The following is a 19,904-nucleotide window of genomic DNA, read 5'->3' on the forward strand; positions in this document are numbered from 1 at the left end:
TGCTTTTCGACCCTATTCCCGGACCATGACGGACCAGGAAGGGCATTGTTAAAGGCGTATCGCCTGTCATTTCATGAAGGGCTTTTTTTGCAGGTTTTCAAATAAAAATAACATAATATTAGGTTTATATTCCATCATCATCAGCCGGAAGCCGCTGCTGGACAAGGGCTTTCCTCAAAAATGTAACCTTTAACACCAGGAACAGACAAACTTATCATGCCTAACTTACTAACTCGGCTAAGTCGAGTTAGTAAGTCTTTTCTGCGATGCAGTGATGGCGATGTATATGCTTTTACAACAAGATCCCAGAAAATGAAACAAAAGAATACCGTATTCAAAAGAATTGTTATAAAACGTTTGTGTGGTAAAGGTTACTATAGTATAAATGACTTACTTCATGATACCACAGATTGGGAATGGAGTGACGGCCCTCAGGCTATTAAATAATAAGTTTAATTGTACAATATTACTTTGTAAATATATTTTTTCGATGAAAAAAAAGGCCGCTGAGTTTGTTGCGCCCGTTCTTCTCAGTTCTGAGACATTCATATTGGTATGGGTGGTAGTTTTTGACTTTCAATAAGTAATGTCACATCCTATCTATATCTATATATATATGTATAAATGAATTGCTGTTCGTTAGTCTCGCTAAAACTCGAGAACGGCTGGACCGATTTGGCAAATTTAGGTCTTGAATTATTTGTGGAAGTCCAGAGAAGGTTTAAAAGGTGAATAAATAGGAAAATGCTGCTAAATTAAATAAAAACAACAAATTTGTTTTTCCTTTGATGTGGCCATACATCATTTCTATGAGAGTATTTATTGACGCACGGTTTGACAGTTCTGCTGTGAAACAATTTCATTACGACAGCAGGGTGCATATTTTATGAAGTAATTTTTGATTTTATTATATTATTGACAAATTCATATAAAAACATTAATTTATTTATTATATACAGAACAACGTCTGTCGGGTCAGCTAGTTTTTAATAAAAATATTTGAATTTGAATTTCCAGCGCTGCCCTCATACAACGTATTCCCGCGCTCTTGACCGGGATTCAATTTTGAAATGTAAATAGTTGATTCAATAACATACTTAAGTGTTTTAAGCATTATTCTCAAACATGAATAACAATGTCTGAGTCACCGCGTATCATCCCGATAAGACGAGCTCACTAACAATCAGCTGTTGGGGTCAAGTCACCAATTTGTAATTAGGTTTAATGGGATCAGGTGCCTTTCAGTAGTATAGCGCTTATTTAATTGAACAAACAAGTGACTCAGCCCAATTCTGACAAAATTCTCGTCTTAATACTTCTTTAGGTTTTGCCGGCGACTTTGAATGTATGGATCCGTTATATGCGTGACTCAGGGGCGTGCACTGGTTTTCTAGCAAGATCATCAAGCACCTAACTAGTCGTCGTTGCTCTTTACTTCGACAGTACGACGTAAGTTGTATGAAACGCTGCTTGCTTAGTACGAGTATATGTAATCTGTAGACTGCCTACTGTAGGTAGTAAATTAACTTTAACACTAGTGATATATTCATTTAGGTTCATAGCGGTGACTAATCTTTTATTTTAAGATAAGTACGCGATATATTTTTATAACTGCTTTAAAAAAAAAATTTTTTTCATGATCTGTATTTTAGGCATGAAACAAATAGCATAAATTGTATATCTAAAACGACTTAAATTCTATGTTTAACTGCATTGTTACGATATTTGATACTCTCGAATTTTGGATTTATTTAATTACATTTAAATACAAGTTCAGGTACTGTATCATACTTTGGGAGTACTGGCGTTCATCTTCAGCGCGGTACACAAGTTTGTCTTCTCCTGTCTCAAAGGCTGGCAACATTTTTTCGATATTCTGGTGTTGCAAGGCTTCTAAGACTAATTATTTGCCATCAGGTAACCTGCAGTCTGATTTGGCTGAGAAGACTTGTTGTCGACTTTATGGCGATTTTCTGTAGTTTACTCCTTAAGAATCGATTTTTAACTTAATTTTTCCGAACTCACATAGCTGCAATACATCTCTCGGTGCGAATATTATATGAATTCCATGTCACTTTGAGATTATACGGTATGTTTATAGGAATACATTGAAATCAAATCACGAATATCGTTGCAACAATGGATATGGGGTTCCCAGGTATTTAGTTGTAGATAAGGCATATTGCATATGCTTTTGCATATTTAGTACCTTTTCAGCGGTAGTTGCATATTTTAGAAAAACAAATAATTATCATGCATATTTACGCTCGATCTCGCTCATCGTTAGATGCTTTTCATAGTACGCCCAAATATTGCACTCAAAAACTTCTGCCCAATAACCTTAGTAGACGTAGAACGCTCCTTTTCCGCTTACAAAAATTTACTAAGTGATCATAGACACAATTTCTCTACGAAACATTTAGAACAGTACTTAGTAGTGCATATTTTAAAAGGTAAATCTTAAATTTCAATGTCACCTAATTAGGTATATCTTGTAATAGTTTCTTTTATAATTACGATTGATGAAATACGATAAAATGAAATAAAAATATGACTTTATATTTTTTCCTGTTTAATTTTATGCATATTTGGGGCATTTTTGTAGCATATAATCCGGTCTCTCGTAATTATATATAATTTTATTATTATATATAATAATATGTAAAAATTAGAATTAAAGTCAATAAGGAGGTAACTGCAGCAGTCCGTAGTGGCACAGAACTAATCAGGTGAAATCCATAACCGGCCAAATCTAAATTATAAGAACTTGCTTTTATTATATAACGTTCTAATTCAGAACCGAAATGCGTGTTCACGCGGTAAACAATTGTTCATTTTTGCAAAGTAGCAAAATAAAATCACTAGTCCAATTAGTTAATGATTTCGCAATAAAAGTATCTATTAAGGCTAGCTCTACACTTTAAAATTCCAATTCGTTTCAACAACCAGAAATCCGTGTTCTGATTTTATGCTGGAAATTGGAATAACATCCACCAATAGATATCCGCAGTGAATCAATTTATCTATGATAGAGAGGAATAGTCGAACAGAAAAGAATAAACTCGGGGAAAAGAAAAGCTATTTTATATTTAAAAAAATATTGTTTTCATAGAGTGTGTATGTATGTACGTGACAAGTGATAGCCCAAATATTTAAATTGATCAAAGTTCATTATGTCCACTGACCTGTATAAATACCACTGGACTTTGAAGCTCCACTCTCGAGCGTCCGGAGAACTAATTTTGACGTAGGTATAATACAAATGGCTGCGAATAAAGTAGGTACAATAATCAGAAGTATTCTGCATTTTGATTTAATTTCGTTCGTTGTCCGTGTTGTTTATACTTCAAGAATCAACGTTATAAAGTACACATTTTTTTTGTAAATAGTTTCCTACCATCTACGTTGTCCACTAGGCTGTCATCACTAGTTTTAGTACCGCAGACTCTTGCTACATGGCCAACAGCGCCAAAATGGCGAATATCAAACAGGCACAAAAGCACTTTGACAGCCGCCAGTCCAGTGGTATAAAATAGAGGCCAGTGATTATGTCCAATAACCAAGTTATACAATAACCAATTTAATAAATAAATAGACAAAAACGAATTCTCTACTTTAAAAGAATTTTAATTCAAATCAAAGAATTTGACGACCTGTATAGCCGAGTGGTTAGCGATCCTACCTACTAAGCTAGAGGTCCCGGGTTCGAATCAGGGTAGGTGCAAGCATTTATATGATGAATATGGATGTTTGTTTCCGAGTCATGGATGTTTATATGTAAGTATTTATGTATGTTTCAGTAAGTATATTGTATTAAATATATCGTTGTCTTGTAACCCATAACACAGGCTATATATTATGCCTAATTTGGGGCAAGATAATTTGTGTAAAAAGTGTGTCAATATAAAAAAAATAATGAATATTTCATTCTAGTAAGCTTAAACAAAAGCTTATGTATTGTAATATCTATGTGAATCCGGAAAAGTTAAGCATGTAAGAAATATAACAAACTCATGTTTCGCAATGATCGTAGTTTTTGTATTATTTAGAATTTGCTGCACATAATCTAATATAAACTTTGTAAATAATAATTATCTGTGCTAAATTGATGCTCATTCCACAGCTTGTTTGTACGTAGGAGAAAGCTCCTAAAAGACTGCACCGTGGAGGAATGCCACAATTTCAGATGGGTGGTGGTGATATCGTCATTTGTGCTTAGGTGGAATTCGGCGGCAGGAATCAGCTCTTCGGAACACTTCCCGTGATAAATGCATGTAAATACAATGCAAAAAAAACGTTTGAGCTCATACTAGGGTGCACCAGACCAAAGATGACTTCCTATCCATGTAAGCCGTTCTCTAACAAAAAATTCAAAATATCCAGCGATAAGTATAATTTCCATTTTCATGAGACAACAGCCTATATAGAACCCGCACGAGCAGACTCGATAGTCGAATTTCCAAAATTGCAGTTTATAATGCTGAAATTTTATTAGTTTACCACTGCACCACATGGCCAATATCCGACGCGAAATTTAATCATAACCAAACAGGATTCAATTAAATCACAGTGTCACCCTAACATTATTATCGCAGCACGAAATTAACTATATCATTCTACATATCGTGCACCAACAAAGCTTAATTCATCGGAAAAGGCATCTATGTTATCAATAACTATTTCATTATGCTTTATTTAAGTAACATAAGATCTAACCTTACAAAACAGCATATTATCAATTAGATTTTATTTTAAATCTCAACCGTTAAAGTTTTTTATGAATGAAAGACGTAGTTTTTCTATATATACAGTATAATTGCTGCTCGTTTCTTATGATTTAAGGTGCATGTGAATTGTTGAAAGACAAGTTCTCAGAAACAAACTCGGAATGCCTGTTGCACATATTATTAGTAAAAGCATGAATCATGGACAGAAATCTAGAGGCTAAGATTAAAAAAGAAACCATCGTAAGATTAAGTACTGGTTGCACTGTACACCAAACAGACAGATACGACAGATATCAACAAGAACCGACGCAACAGAAACTCCAGAGTAAGTTGGTTTGTGTAGAGGGAAACATGAGAAGAAAAGATCTTGGAGAAGGAGGACCTGAAACCCACGCAATAGACACTCCACAATAAGTTGGTTTGTGTAGAAGGAAACATGAGAAGAAAAGATCTCGGAGAAGGAAGACTTGAAACAGAAGAAGATGGAAGAAAAAATTTGAGAAGGCGAAAACACGCAAGAAATACGCGGAAACAAGTAAACTAAAACTTAAACAATCAAAATCACGAAAAATATGCGTAAAGAACTAAGATTCTTTTAATTGCAATATTTGTGAAGGAGGAATAGCATTTAAAACTTGCCTCTAATAGGGTTAATTAATAGATTACTTTAGTCATATTTGCAAATAGATCTAACTTCTTAGATGCGAAAGACCCATTAGTTGGGTGGTATGTCTGTAGTATAGGGTTTGCGTTTTCGGTGGTATTATTGGATTCTTTTAATCTGCGTGTTTGTATTATTAGAATATTTTCTGGTTTGATAGTACAAATGAATTGTGAAAGAGCAAAAAAATCACCGTTAATTAATATAAGAGTAGTTATGATGGGTCTTGGACGCTTCTCAATCGATGCTTCGAAAACCACAAATCAAAAGAGCTCTTAAGTTAAAGTAAATTAAGTGGGGTTGATCAATTAGGTATCGTAAGCGAGCCCTAAGCTAGTGAATAGCAGCAGACACATTTCGTTAATTTCTAATTAAGATAACCAATGACATTCTATAGATAATTCACAGAAATGTCACATCCGGTACGTAAGTGTCAACATCAAACGATATTAAATAGAATAGAAATATATTTATTTACCACAGGGAGTGACAATAACATAACATATTACAACAACACTTGGTAAACGTCATGACCCTACATCGGTTCGTAAAGGGGCTATGACACGGGGAGAAGAACTGATGACAAACTCTCATCTTTTAAATTATATAACAACTTAGCCTATTTAGTATAATATGATACAATTTTAGGTGGCCTGCGTAGAACCACATAAGAACCATGCACTTGTATCCTCAATATAATCTATTATACTAAAGTAAGCCTTGTTTGTCAAAGAAGCTTTTAATATATTGTGGTTATACTTACAAGTTATAATAATATAATCTTCGACTGAGTGAGTTGCAATTTTTTTTGTTATAATAATTTTCAGCGCTGTGTTTGATGCATAATCGTGCTAAAATGTTGAGCTCATAATTTATATAACAGCATTGACCTATTTTCCTGTTTTTTCTGTGTGAACAGCATAAGTGAAGGGGTCTAGCATGAAAGCTTGCGCTAAAAATAAATATTATGTTCGTTTTATCATAACATTATGTCAGTGTATTATAAAAAAAAGCAACTCACAATGATGCAAGGACTAGTTTTGGTGGATCATTTCAAACGATTCTTTCGACATATTTTAATTTAATTCGTCGATATATTCTGCTCTTAGGATGAGGAATACTATCATTTGATTTGTAATGTGTACGCATTATTGTGATGCGGTCTGAAGGGCGCCGTAGCTAGTTTAATTACTGGGCAAATGAGACTTAACATCTTATGTCTCCAGGTGACGAGCGCAATTGTAGTACCGCTGCGAACTTGTGGGTTTCTCAAGAATCCTGAGCGGCACTACATTGTTATGGGCATGGCGTATGAATTACCATTAGAGGAAATACAGGAGCGTTGCCAGCCTTTTAGAAAAGTGTAAGCAAATTTTGTAAAAAAAAACGGCTATAAGTAATTTAATTATAAGGTTGTAACTTGTTAATATACATTCTAATTTATAAGTATATATGAATCACTAGTTTTTTCCAAATGTTGCAACTGTACAGCGAATAAGCCTTAACATTAAGCCGAACTTCGCCATCAAGTTTATCATAGCTAAACTAACACAGTCACACAAATGATGACAAACTTTACAAACGTCGATAGTCACCGCTTACGAGGTATTTTAGCATTTATACATACAATGATAAGGTCTACTTTAATACGGACCACAGTCAATTCGCTCCCTTTAGAAGCTGATCGTGTTACTCCGCGTATACGTATCCCAAATCCGAGAGGGGTTGTCGGAAAGGAGGTCAAGGATTGATTTTCTGGGTTTCTCAGGGCTTATTACGGCCGCGTCATGTGCACTTATTATCCTTTTTAGAAACAAACTTTATAAACTGATCACATAATAATTATATTAGCAATTGTTTTATTATAAGAGCATGCAACACTTATTATAGTCATTTAGACATTTTTCATAGCAGCTATCGAACATTAGCTAATAAAATTAAAGAATATCTTAAATATTCTTAGAATATATCCAACCGATAAATTTGAAAAATTTTGTTTCATTTGTATTTTTGTGTACTTTTTTCGCCTAATGTTTAATTGTATATCAAATCGTTATGTTTTTTTGTTAATTCGACTTTATAATTAAAATCAAATATATGATCAATAGTTTGGACTCTTCACATAAATACTTACACACATTTATTCCCAAATTTCTGAGCTGCACAACACATTGTTTTTATAATTTTTAATAGTTTGCCTTAAAATAAAAAAGGCGTTTATTTATATAAACTAAATTTAAGGTTACCGTACTGAAACATCAAATTATACCCCTATTATTAAATTCACTCTATCTGCCAATACTAAAATAAATTGGACCTTTGGTGAATTGTAGAAAAAAAGAGAGAATAAATGCATTAAACGTTACTACCTTAACTAAAGTGTTTTAAAGTGAAAATCAAAACATATTAGATATACCTGTATGTTAAGAAAATTGTGGAGGTGCTTAAGGATGGAATGCGTGAGACATGCGCACATAATTGCTCTGTGTGATAAGAACGCTCTTTGTACACAAATAGTTTGTGTAATTTTGAATACCAAACCAAATTTTTAACAGCAAGCCTTGTAATATAACAGGAACAAAAATTTAACAGATTTTATTAAAATATCATTAAGGCTTTTACAAAATCAAATGATATGTTTTACGTGCATTAAGAAGACACGGCGCGGCGTTTCTTGTTAGATCAGTCAAAATAGCCGAACTTCCACCAAATTTTTGATTTTTCCCGAATGTACGGAAGGAGTTCGTATTCGGTTTAATTTACAAACCACATTCAGCCATTCACTTTTTTTTTTATGGAATAGGAGGACAAACGAGTTTACGGGTCAGCCGCCGCCCACATTCTCTTGCAACACCAGAGGAATCACAAGAGCGTTGCCGGCCTTTAAGGAAGGTGTACGCGCTTTTTTGAACATGTCGTATCGTCCCGGAAACACCGCACAAGGAACCTCATTCCACAGCTTTGTGGAATGAGCTTTGGATTGAATCTTTGAATCCTTTGCTTTCACTACTTTTACACGCTTTTTATTAGCTTCACCTGTATTTATATTTGTTTATAACCGACTCATTTGGACGCCATTTTGACCCGCTTTAAACGGCCAGAATTCGTTCAAACTTCGTAGATTGATCGAGGACCGGTGACAATACATTAGTTTGATCAAATTATTCCATTTTACTATTTATAAGATTTTTGTTAATTTATACAATTTTTCTATCTATCGTCGATAAGGCAGGAATTTGATGTTCATTTTAAATTTCAACCATTATCTTTTTTACCAAAGCGTGTTTTTTTTAGTTTTTTTTTTTTAACTACTTTAATTATAATATATTAATATAAGCTGACCCGATGGACGTTGTTCTGTTCATAATAAAAATCTCTTGCGGTTTGAATTTTGTAAAATCCATTCTTAGCTGACCTCAACTCGGTGAAAGGAATATTCCTAGCAAATTTCAAGTCTCTACGCCTTATGGTTCCAGATATATCGTGATGAGTCAATATATAATAGGTGGAAATCTCTTAGATATATATAGATTACTAGCTGACCCGACAGACGTTGTTCTGTTCATAATAAAAAAAAAACTCTTGCGGATGGAATTTCGGAAAAACCCGTTCTTAGCTGACCTCTACTCAGTGAAAAGATTATTCCTACCAAATTGCAAGTCTTTAGCTCTAATGGTTCCAGAGATATCGTGATGAGTGACTATATACATGGAAATCTCTTATATATATAGAAGATTCAGTCCTCATGTGGCTATTCAGGCCAAATATATCGTTATAACATAACGCCTAGTTGTAAACACGCAACTACTACTATTTTTGTAAATAAGTTCCGCAACGTTAATCTTGTAATGTATTTTGGGCCGTTACTGAGCCAGAGCACGAATACACAGTTTAATTTATATTCAAATACCCTCCCGAAGGATAAGCTGGAACACGTATCAGAAATGCTCCACTCACTATTAGTGTTTCAAAGGTAGATTAAGTTTTTAGCGCAACTTTCCAGAAAATTACTTTCCTATCCCTAAAAAACAGTCAAAAATTATTTGTATGTTGCAAAAAAGTATTAGAATTTCATATAACATTATAATTTAATATACATTTTCGTACCATTTTTAAGGAATGACTGGGAGAATATCTGTAACCCATGATAGTGGAATTATAATTTTTAATAGTTCTAATGAACAGTAAGTTGTTTAAAATACAGGCAGCTACACACATCCAGCAGAAACAACAAAAAGACATATCATAGGGACCGATAAAAGTGAATAAAAGTATAAAATAACATTAGCTTGAATTTTGTTGGTGTTTTGATAAAATTTACCGTTACCAATTCATACCATAAAAGCTTGCTATTTTTAGTTCATTTTGGTTATTTGATTACACTCCTCAGTGTCGGGATGTGGCAAACAAGTTGCTCCATTTTTAAAATAGGGCGAATTTCTTTCGAGTATGTTTCCTTAGTGTCATGATGCAGAGAACTTTTTTCGAAGTTTTTTTTTTAAATATCATATTGTACTAGTGAATAAAAAAAATGGTTGGGTGTACTTATGTATCTTTGGCCAAACGAAGCAAAAATCATTAAATTGATTTATTCCTCATGCTATTCTACGTTTTTAGAAAGAACAATTTTGTAAAAATCTTGCAAATATGGCTTTGACAGTTAATTATTAAATAATGAATACGGCTGTATGGGCTTGAACGCTTTGCCTGTCCCAATAATGCACGAAGAAACCAAAAAAAAAATCGAATATCGCAAACATCAGAAAATTTTAGGAAACAACTTCAACCTGTTACTTTTGGTTACAGTGATACGCACGCATCTTAAAATTTTCACTAACATAATTTTTTATAACGCGCCGAAAGAAGTATAACTTCAAAAATATGATGCAAGTATGACCAGCGATCACTTAGAGTCTAAGTCTTAGATCATATTTCATTTCACTTCGTGGTTGCTTTACTAATTCCCATCTCCCTCTTGATCGTTTGCCCCCTTTTCTTTATACAAAAAGAACCCAACATCGTACATAAGCGTTTATCTGCTCATGTTTTCCATAAAGAACGGATGTTAATTTTAAATGGTTGATATACGATTCGAAAGTGAGTATACTAAGTCCAATCTACCTTCAACTATTCGAGATATTGTGTGAAACGCTAACAATTTTTCTATAAGCGAAAACAATCGATCATTGTTTAATCGAAAAAGCGAAACACTGTCTACTTTCTTTTTCAATTATATCTTCGGTTAACTTTATTCGTACTCGTCTTCATATCACACAAGTTCTTTTAGAAGCTGATAGAGAAGCGACACTTCCTTTATTGATGTAGGCAAAATAATAAGGGCAAAACAATTAATTGGTAAAAGATGCCACTATGAGTATGGTATCCCTAAGATGGTAGAAGATGGAGAGGGCGGCTGGAACAACATGGCACAAGAAACTTAAAAAAATATGGCAAATAGTAGAGGAGGAATGCTTATTCCTCATCTAAGGCTATCAGATTTGAAGTTACCGATGTTTATATAAACTCGTTTCCAACATCTGGACTCTGTCGATCAGGTTTATTATAACTTCAGTCAACGTTAAATATTTTATAAGTGGTTGTTCGTTCCTTCGCCGCCATTCATTCATTAAAAAAAGGTTGTTGAATGTTGCCAGGCTTGGACTAGAGCATGATTTGAAGATTACACGCAGAAAGGAAAAAAAGCTAAGCCAAATAACATAGGAACAATTATTATAAATTAAATTAAATATTTCAAGCATTGTTTCCGTTTTTAAAATGTTGAATGAGTAAGCAATGCAGATAATGACATTCTATACACAACCTTAATAGAAAGGTATAACTAAGTTGTAATTCTAGTTGTAGTAGTATCTAGTATATTAGAAATAACATCAAAAATAATTCTAAAGGAATCAATTTTGAGAAAATAAATGCCTTTTTATGCCTTTTTTTTAGAAAAAATTATTGTTATATTTGTAACTATATATTACACACAGTTGTAGGTGAGATGTGCTTGTTTCGCACGCGCAGCGTGACAAGGCGAAGGTGGGGCAGCGGCGGGAAGACACCGATTCCAAAAATAACAATAATTGAAATTAATTAATTAGATTGTATAAAAATATGCAATAATTTTTTACTTTTTAGTGCACATTATACCTATCTGTTGCTTTGGGATAGTTTTCTAGAAGTCGGTTTTTTTTTTTGAAAATTTTTTTGTTATTTCTACAAACAATACCAAAAGTGCTTCTACTAAGCCTGTTTTATGTCCGGTAATACTATTGTGTTGGTACTGAATAAATTGAATGCAAATTTTGCATGAATATTAAAGAGATCGGGGCAACATTATTGTCATGCTAGATGAAGGCATTATTTTGCTTTTATGATGCTTTATAACATACACGCAGATGACGTCACGGGCAGCAGCTGGTAGCGTAAAGTCTATACAACGTCAAACTAATTACAATCCCGAGCTGCTTTGAACCCGTTCGATGCTCGATAGATAGCTGTATGCTCAAACTACTCAATTAATTGGTGTGTCCGACCGTCATGTTCATCTAAAGCGCTTGTATAAACAAACAATTCTGTATCTGTTGTATATTTGATTAATCAAACGTTAATTCGGTTATTCCAGTAACATCAAACTGCAGTGATGTTCTCGAAACTTAATGAGACTAACATTTGACAATATCAAAAGAGATTAATATTGAGGATCAAATTAATACGGATTTCCAACGCATTCGTGATGTTATATAATAGAACTAATCAATGTACGAAATGGATTAGCTGTTATAGCTATATATGTATATACATTGTAACTGTTATTAACATTTGTTACGTAGGAATATATATCTTTTTTCTTATTACAAATCAAGAATGTGGGTAGTAATGAAAATGATTTGATATAATATATGATTAGATTTATCATCATCATCAGCCGGAAGACGTCCACTGCTGGACAAAGGCCTCTCTCAAAAATCTCCACGACGATCGGTCCAGCGCTACCCTCATCCAACGTATTCCGGCGATCTTGTGGGAAGCCTACCAATACTACGTCTTCCGGTACGTGGTCGCCATTCGAGGACTTAACTGCCGTCCGAACGAACTATCCGTCCAGTGCCACTTCAGATTCGCAATAACGATTTTGAGAACTTTGGCAAAGCTTTGACTATTGTTGTGAGAAATTTGAATCAATGCAATATAAATATTCTGGAATAGCACAGAGTCTTAAATAAACATAAGTCATTCCAAACTTTCATTCCATGTTACAGACTTCTTTGTCACTTCTGAGTGAAATTGATTTCGGAAATCATTGTTTTTAATTGAAACAGTTGAATGAATGAATGAATTGTAAATGAACCGAATGTATAACACACGCAAACATACACACGATTACACACACACATATTTTTGCTTAGAATTAATGTTTGGTTACTCAACACCCACATTCGTATATCAATACCACACACTCTTCTTACATAAATAACTATTTGTTCCAATTATATATTTACTGTTTAAGATTTTTTTTAGGAGCAAATTCATATGATTATTGTTTGAGAAAACGTTATTATAAACTGGTAGATGTTCTGGTCCGCTTAATTCGTTAATTCAAATTTATTTAACTCTGTAGATGATGAATCATCGATTCATATAAAATCATTGTAAAAGCGTGGGATGCTTTGAATCGTTTGCCTCTTCTCACCAATGCCGATGAGAGAGACAGCAATGTTTATTAACGACCGGTTCTCGATACCATACGAGCATTCTTATTTATAGTAATACGGCGGTCCTATGATAATCTGCTTTTATGCATGCTCGCTCTACACACGATAGAACTGCTAAATACTATTGACCTGAATAATAATAAAAAAGCCAGTTCAAACGTTACTATTATGTTTCATACTTCTGTCTACTGAGTACCAAAGGATAAATACATTTTTTCGTGTAACAATCAAGGCTTGGAACCAAAATAAATTTCTAACCGGTTAACGTTTAACGACATCGAGAGATCTTACATTCTTTTAACGGTTTTTGTTTAGTAATATATAGTTATAATATATAAACCGGCTTAGAACGATTTTTGCCATTGAGCGTCGATTCATTTATAAGAGCTCTCGTATAACGAACTCTCATAGCTATCGTTTACACCCGAACGAATGAATAGATACAAACCGATTAAAAATTATAAAAAATCTTCATGAAACATTATTCACTATATTAATTTAAATCGGCTTTACTCACGATTAATCGTACCGACTAAAATCCGACCAGTACTTCATCAGGGTGCTACATGGGACGCTCAAACCTTAACCAGGTAAAACCGTTAAATTTAAAAAGAAAATCCTACATTTTATTGCGACTTGGCATTTAGATAACACAAAACATAGTTTGCCCTTATTTTTTAAATCCCGTAAGTAATTACTTCTTATATCGATTCAATTAATTTCTTGTTAATATTTCTTTGAGACTAATATATTTTATGTATGTATCACGCAGATACTTGGTGTATACAAAATTTGATTAAAAATTAGCTCTAGCATTAACCAAAGGCGGTGTTCAGTAATTACGTGAGGTGTTTTGGGGGGCAAGGGGGTCGAGCCGAGAATGAGTCTTACTTAGGAAGAGGGGGGCAAATACCACGTTATTATTTTTTCAAGATATTGTGAGTCAGTGGGCTTAAATGAAGTAAAAAAATAATAGATTACTTACTTATAGTTTTAAAATTAAAACAATTGCCCATAATTCTAATTTAATCATAGTATAGACTAATTTACATTAAAAATAAGCATTTGAAATCATCTCATGTGAGATTGGAGGTGGACAGAGGGGTCAAGCATAATCTCACATCTCAAGAGAGTAAAAAAAATTGCCAAATTCGCCTAACTTACTTTATGGGTGCCCGCTTAAGCATCGAGATATATGAACTTTCATAAAATCCGTTTGTCAAACAAAAACTCAACTTCGCAGTGCTTAAAAAAATACGGGTTGCACTCCCGGAGTGCCGGTAGAAGTACAACATTGTGCATTTTTGAATATTTTAGAATGGTTTGCACGAATTGCTTTATTTATCATTATCAAAGTATTAATTTAACCAGCATTTAACTGGTTAAATACAATATTCATTTATCACTTCAAAAAAACATCATCAATTCCGTTTCGATTGTGTGCGTTTCTCTTAGACCAATAATCTTCATTATAAAAACAAGACATAGATAATAGTAAGCTAAAGGATTTCATGGACACTTAATCCTACTGCAAGCCTAGAACCGATAAGCTAATTCACTTGAATAAAGAAATAAAAAAAATCTCGTTAGAAACGTCGCGTACAACTCATCTATTATTATATTAGTCGTGCTTATGTTTGGTACACACACTTAAAGATACAAAATATTAGACTCAAAATAAACTTATTTATTTTCAATGTATTATCATCTACAAAAGGGTGCTTTGCTATCAGCAAAAACACATTCGGACGTTGTGCATCCGCGTTCGTCGTGCGTTGTGATATGTTTGGACAAGCGCCTACCCACACAACAGGCAGTATGACCGCATCGGTAAATAGCGGACTTTGTGAAAACAGTGCGTGCTATAAGCCGGCATTAAAACGACTGCAAAATAAAGTTTTGAAACGAAAAAGTATGACTATCTTATTATAGACTATATTATAACGCAATAAGACCCATAGTGCCGATGATCTAGTGGACATTGTGAGTACATTTTGTTGACACCAAGAGTGTCAGTGATACCGTGCTCGTCATCACCATCGGCGCACCTCGCCCTGTCCAGCCTCGCACTACGAGCACAAGTCCGCAGTAAGAGACGAGAGACGGAGCGTTATCGAAAACCCACTACACTCACCCTGATGAAGAACATCCAAAACTAGTTGGTATCTACACCAAAAAATCGTGAGTAAAACAATATCAGAGTTAGAGTTTAATAGTAGAGTTAATACTAATAACAATAAAAATATATTAATTGTTACCTTAAATATCACTGGTACAGAAATTTATGTGAAAAATGAAGTAGCTAGTGTGTTAGAGATTTTTTTTTGCGGACACAACGAGTGAAGTAACGCAACACCCTGACTCCAGTGCAGCTAAAGCTGGGACTTGCTAAAGCTAAATATCTGTGCTACTCGCTCTGTGCTTCAGTTTGAACATATGACTATCACATTCGTAGTCGAAACTTTCAAAATGTTAAAGGTAAAAATAACTGAAGATCTGTGAGGTATGCCAGGGAAAACCTTGTCATCAGTAATTGAAGTAGCTGGCCCACATTTAGCTAATACTTGTATGTGATGGGTGTCTTCCCCATCCTGATGAAAATAAGTAAAATAACACCACTATTTAAGTCAGCAGCAACGGAAGATTAGGACCAATTCTACCAATGTTTAGTAAAATCTTAGAAAAACTTCTCACTTTTCGGTGAATAATCTACTACACCCTAAGCAATTTGGTTTTGCCAGGGGATAGTCAACCCATGGATGCTGGAATAGCACTTGTTAAATATGTAAATGAATCTTGGAGGAATCAGCCACCCATCCTCATCATCACCGTTTTTGCTAATGGAATAGAAGTACAAATGAGCATACCGGTTAACTGATGATACCAGCAGAAGCAGACCAGTACTCCATTACTCCTCCTGAACACAATAGGCGGCTACTACTGTTTCTGAGTTTTACGTCTCCATAGAGTACTTTCCTGGGGTAGAAAGGCATTTATTGTATCTGAGTTGATTCCTCTGTAATTCTATTTGATTAATATAATAAGAACCAGCGCAAGGTACTATCCCAGTATTTTTATGCCATACAATTTAAACTGTGTTCTGTTAATTGCTATTATGCTACCTAGCATTTTAGAGGACGAATTTCTGGCTACTCAACGTCCTGAATCATCCCGAACCAATCCGCAACATAGCGGTGTCTCGCCTGTCTACTTCCGGCCGCTTACTTTTCTGTGCGTGACATACAATATTATCGACCTCTCATCGTTGAATTCGACGATCGCTCGACTCTCAAAAATACTCTTAAAATTACGTTTACCTGGCGTAGCTTGAAGGTGGGTCATTTTTATAAAAATAGTATGAATATTGTGTATATCATTTCGACCTCGATACTTACGACGGATTATGGAATATAAATTACTTGTATTGTTGATATAGGGGCAAGAACCATTTGCTTAAACATCATATTTCGTAAACAATTCAGCTGTCAGTATGTAAGTTAAAAATTACTATTATTATTTAGTCCACAACACCGCATTTCATTAATTTTTCTTGGCTTGAATTTTCACTCATGACTTTTTATTCTATTATAAATCCATTTAGATTTATAACATATTTCGACAACACTTCAAACATTGTCAAAATATGATAGACGCCAAAATGGAGTGAGCTTCAATGTTTAAAATTACAAGTCGATCTACAAACGGTTTTATTTATTACAATTATTTTAATGTATCTAAAATGTTATAATTATTAGTTCCATCAAATAACGCGTGTGTTTCCTCATCGAAGAACATTTCTATGTAATGAAAACGGGAACTGTAAGTGTGTTATGTGCCAAAATTTGACAACGTGAAATTTTGTGTCTCACTAAAGATCTACCATAAATATAGAGATTTGTAAATCTCAATCGAATGAGTTTTGACGAAGGAGTTTTTATGGATCGACGCATAATACCAATAAGAGGAGATGGTAACTGTCTATTTCGATCCCTTTCGTTCTGTATCTTTGGAACTCAGGAAAGACATAGAGAGATTCGTTTGGACGCTGTTAATCGGGTTGTTGACAATTGGCACCGGTACAAAGACTTTATAATTGGTGATCGCTCATACGGTTTCTTGATACACAGTCCTTCAGATTATAGAAGCCTAATGTCTCGAGATGGAGAATACGCAGGTCATGTGGAGCTCCACAGCGTCAGCGAACTGTATCCCGACTTTAAGTTCCTAGTTCATAGAGACCACTGCTCAAAAACAATCGAATATGGACACGGCAGAATCGTAAAACATCTTTTATTTTCCGGCTATCTAGATGCCGGTCACTATAGCGTTTTAGAATATTATTAATACTACATTATTTTTGCACTGACTTTCATTAAACCCACATAGATAGTCGTACTTTTTCAAATGAATATAGTACTGCGAATATTTTTTGTTTCGCTGTCTGGATAATATACAGACAGACATCATCCAAAGTTCAAATATGCGGGTGCGTTGTAATAACGAAAGGATCTGTCTGGATAGTTAAGTTAATCAGAGGGGTCAAACATAATAGATTATGTCATTGTAGTCTGATTAGAGGAACACAAAATAAGGGCTTCATTGTTCCTATCAGAAATATTGTAAAGGATGTTACAGAAATAAAGGCATTGTATTGTTCTTTCTTCGTTTCAATGGAAATCTAACAATATATAAAATGACTTCCTAAACTAAGAATTAAATGGTATATATTTTAAGAAACAATGTCAGGTTCGTCTTATGGGACTGTTTCCTTTCGCAAGCACGTTCTACCTGGCTCATATGGCCGAGAATACCACAGGGATCCATAAACGCTGCAACAATGTTTCCACTCTTTATGGACGTGATCTCTTTATGACAGCTCATGCCACCTTGACTATATATGCAGACGAAACGGCAATGCACATCGTGTCTCCAAGGATTTTGCCTTCAACTGACTTCATGCAACGTGTATGCGATTTAGTGTAGCAAACAGCATGACATACAATTTAGCTAAAATTATGCCTACTACATACTTTGGTATTTTACGTGAGCTCGCGTAAAAGATTTGCATGTTAAAACAGCTCCTTTTAATCCATACTCCCTGGCATGAGACAGTTCAACTACCTATTACGAGAGATAGGGCTAAATTCGATCTAGATTAATTTAAGTTACTAACCTTTCCAAGACTTAGATCGTGTGTGGCAAGGCTTTTAGGGCGTTCGCCTTACAAAGAGCACATATCAATGAGGCTATGAGAAAATAGAATTAACAGTAGGTTCATAATCTGATAACAACATGTCTTAGTTCTGTTATCAAGTTGAAAATGGCGCCAATGCAAACAGTGGCAACAGGACAAGACTAGAGAAGGGAGATATAGTAGAAAATACCTGTACGATAGTCAATAATGTGAAAAAGTGACCGTTTTTGTTGAACACACATAATGGCGGACCTTTATAATTAATGTTTTCTATGTTTCTAAAATGAACGATTTTTTTCTATTGTAAACCTTATTTTAGTAATTTCTGTTATATCACAATTTTTACACATAACAGGCTATTAGTTAAGCTAAACAGACAAATTGTAAGGAATTCTCGTATGCTCTTGGACATATGCAAAGCGTTTACTAAGTAACGTAGTTATACAAATGATTTAAGTTTTCAGTAGTGTTAATTCCGCCAATATTTGTTTTTTAAAACAATTCGACACGTGTTTCGCCTCTACACGAGGCATCCTCAGGACGTGTTGTCTCGCCAAAATCTGGCACGAGACTTGTAGTCTCGTACAAATATTGGCGGAATTAACACTAAAGAAAACTTAAATCATTTCTATTTTATAATTATATTATAAATATAATTTAATAATATAAATATAATTTGTATAATTATGGATTTCCGCAAAGTAACGCCTAATTCAATAATTTTTTTTAAGTAACGTAGTATTTACGTATTATCTATGATAGCAGAAGGTATCTATATATCATAAATTATCTAGAATAATTAAAAGGAAAACACGCTATTCTATAATTTTTTTTTTATAATAGTGGTGAAAACAGTTTTGTGTTCATCTGCAGTTGATATGGGATCACGGTAACCAATGCTATAAGTAAGTGCATATTATAAACATCCCTCGATGACTAATAGTGTAGCGAAAATACTTTTGGCAAACGTAAAGGGTTTAGTGGATTTGCTGCTACATGAAAAATATCGAGTCAAAACAATAAAATTGATGAAATTTCATGGAAAGAAAGAGAAGACCAGCTGGCTGGATCGTTTTTCGACCGCGTACACGTAAAGTCTCCTCAACATCTAAGATTAACTGCAAGAGATTTACTAACTATAACTCGTTAGCTTTTTGTATCTTAAAGTTTAACATTGTTTAAGACTTAAACAGTATGTATAGAATTGTAATAACTTTACAAACATATATATATATAGTAAGCAAACACTTTATCTTTATGTTTTGAGAGGTTTTGATGTATCACAATTAACATGTTAAATTGATAAAACAAAAGATATATTCACAAACCAACGCATATATTAATTTGATAAGCGATTACAATATCGGGAACATAGTGACTGTAAAACTGGAAGCCAATGAAAGCTTATTTCAAAGTACTATTGTTAGGACCACGTAACAATAGTAATTTGATATAAGCTTCATAATTTACCAAAATGATTAACGTATATTTTGCGGCTGATTTTCGGCATTGTGCTTAACACTGATGTTCACATCAGAATTTTATTGACCGGACTGGCACAGTACAATTTATTATTTTCAGATCGTATAATAAATAGTAATTTG

The 19,904-nt window shown here is 34.0% G+C and overlaps 2 protein-coding genes across 2 annotated transcripts in view; one reads left to right on the top strand and one right to left on the bottom strand.

The window, feature by feature from the left end:
• The window catches only part of LOC126979089 (Krueppel-like factor luna), a 103,579-nt gene that overhangs the window by 69,270 nt on the left and 14,405 nt on the right, over positions 1–19,904 (bottom strand). The gene's annotated exons all lie outside the window — the stretch shown is intronic.
• LOC126979055 (probable cytochrome P450 303a1) overlaps positions 15,211–19,904 on the top strand; it is a 61,489-nt gene continuing 56,795 nt past the window's right edge. Inside the window, exon 1 of the mRNA XM_050828240.1 lies at positions 15,211–15,287. The gene's annotated coding sequence lies outside the window, so the exon portion shown is untranslated. The remainder of the gene's footprint in view (positions 15,288–19,904) is intronic.

This window comes from Leptidea sinapis, chromosome Z (genome assembly GCF_905404315.1).
Source record: "Leptidea sinapis chromosome Z, ilLepSina1.1, whole genome shotgun sequence".
NCBI lineage: Eukaryota > Metazoa > Arthropoda > Insecta > Lepidoptera > Pieridae > Leptidea > Leptidea sinapis.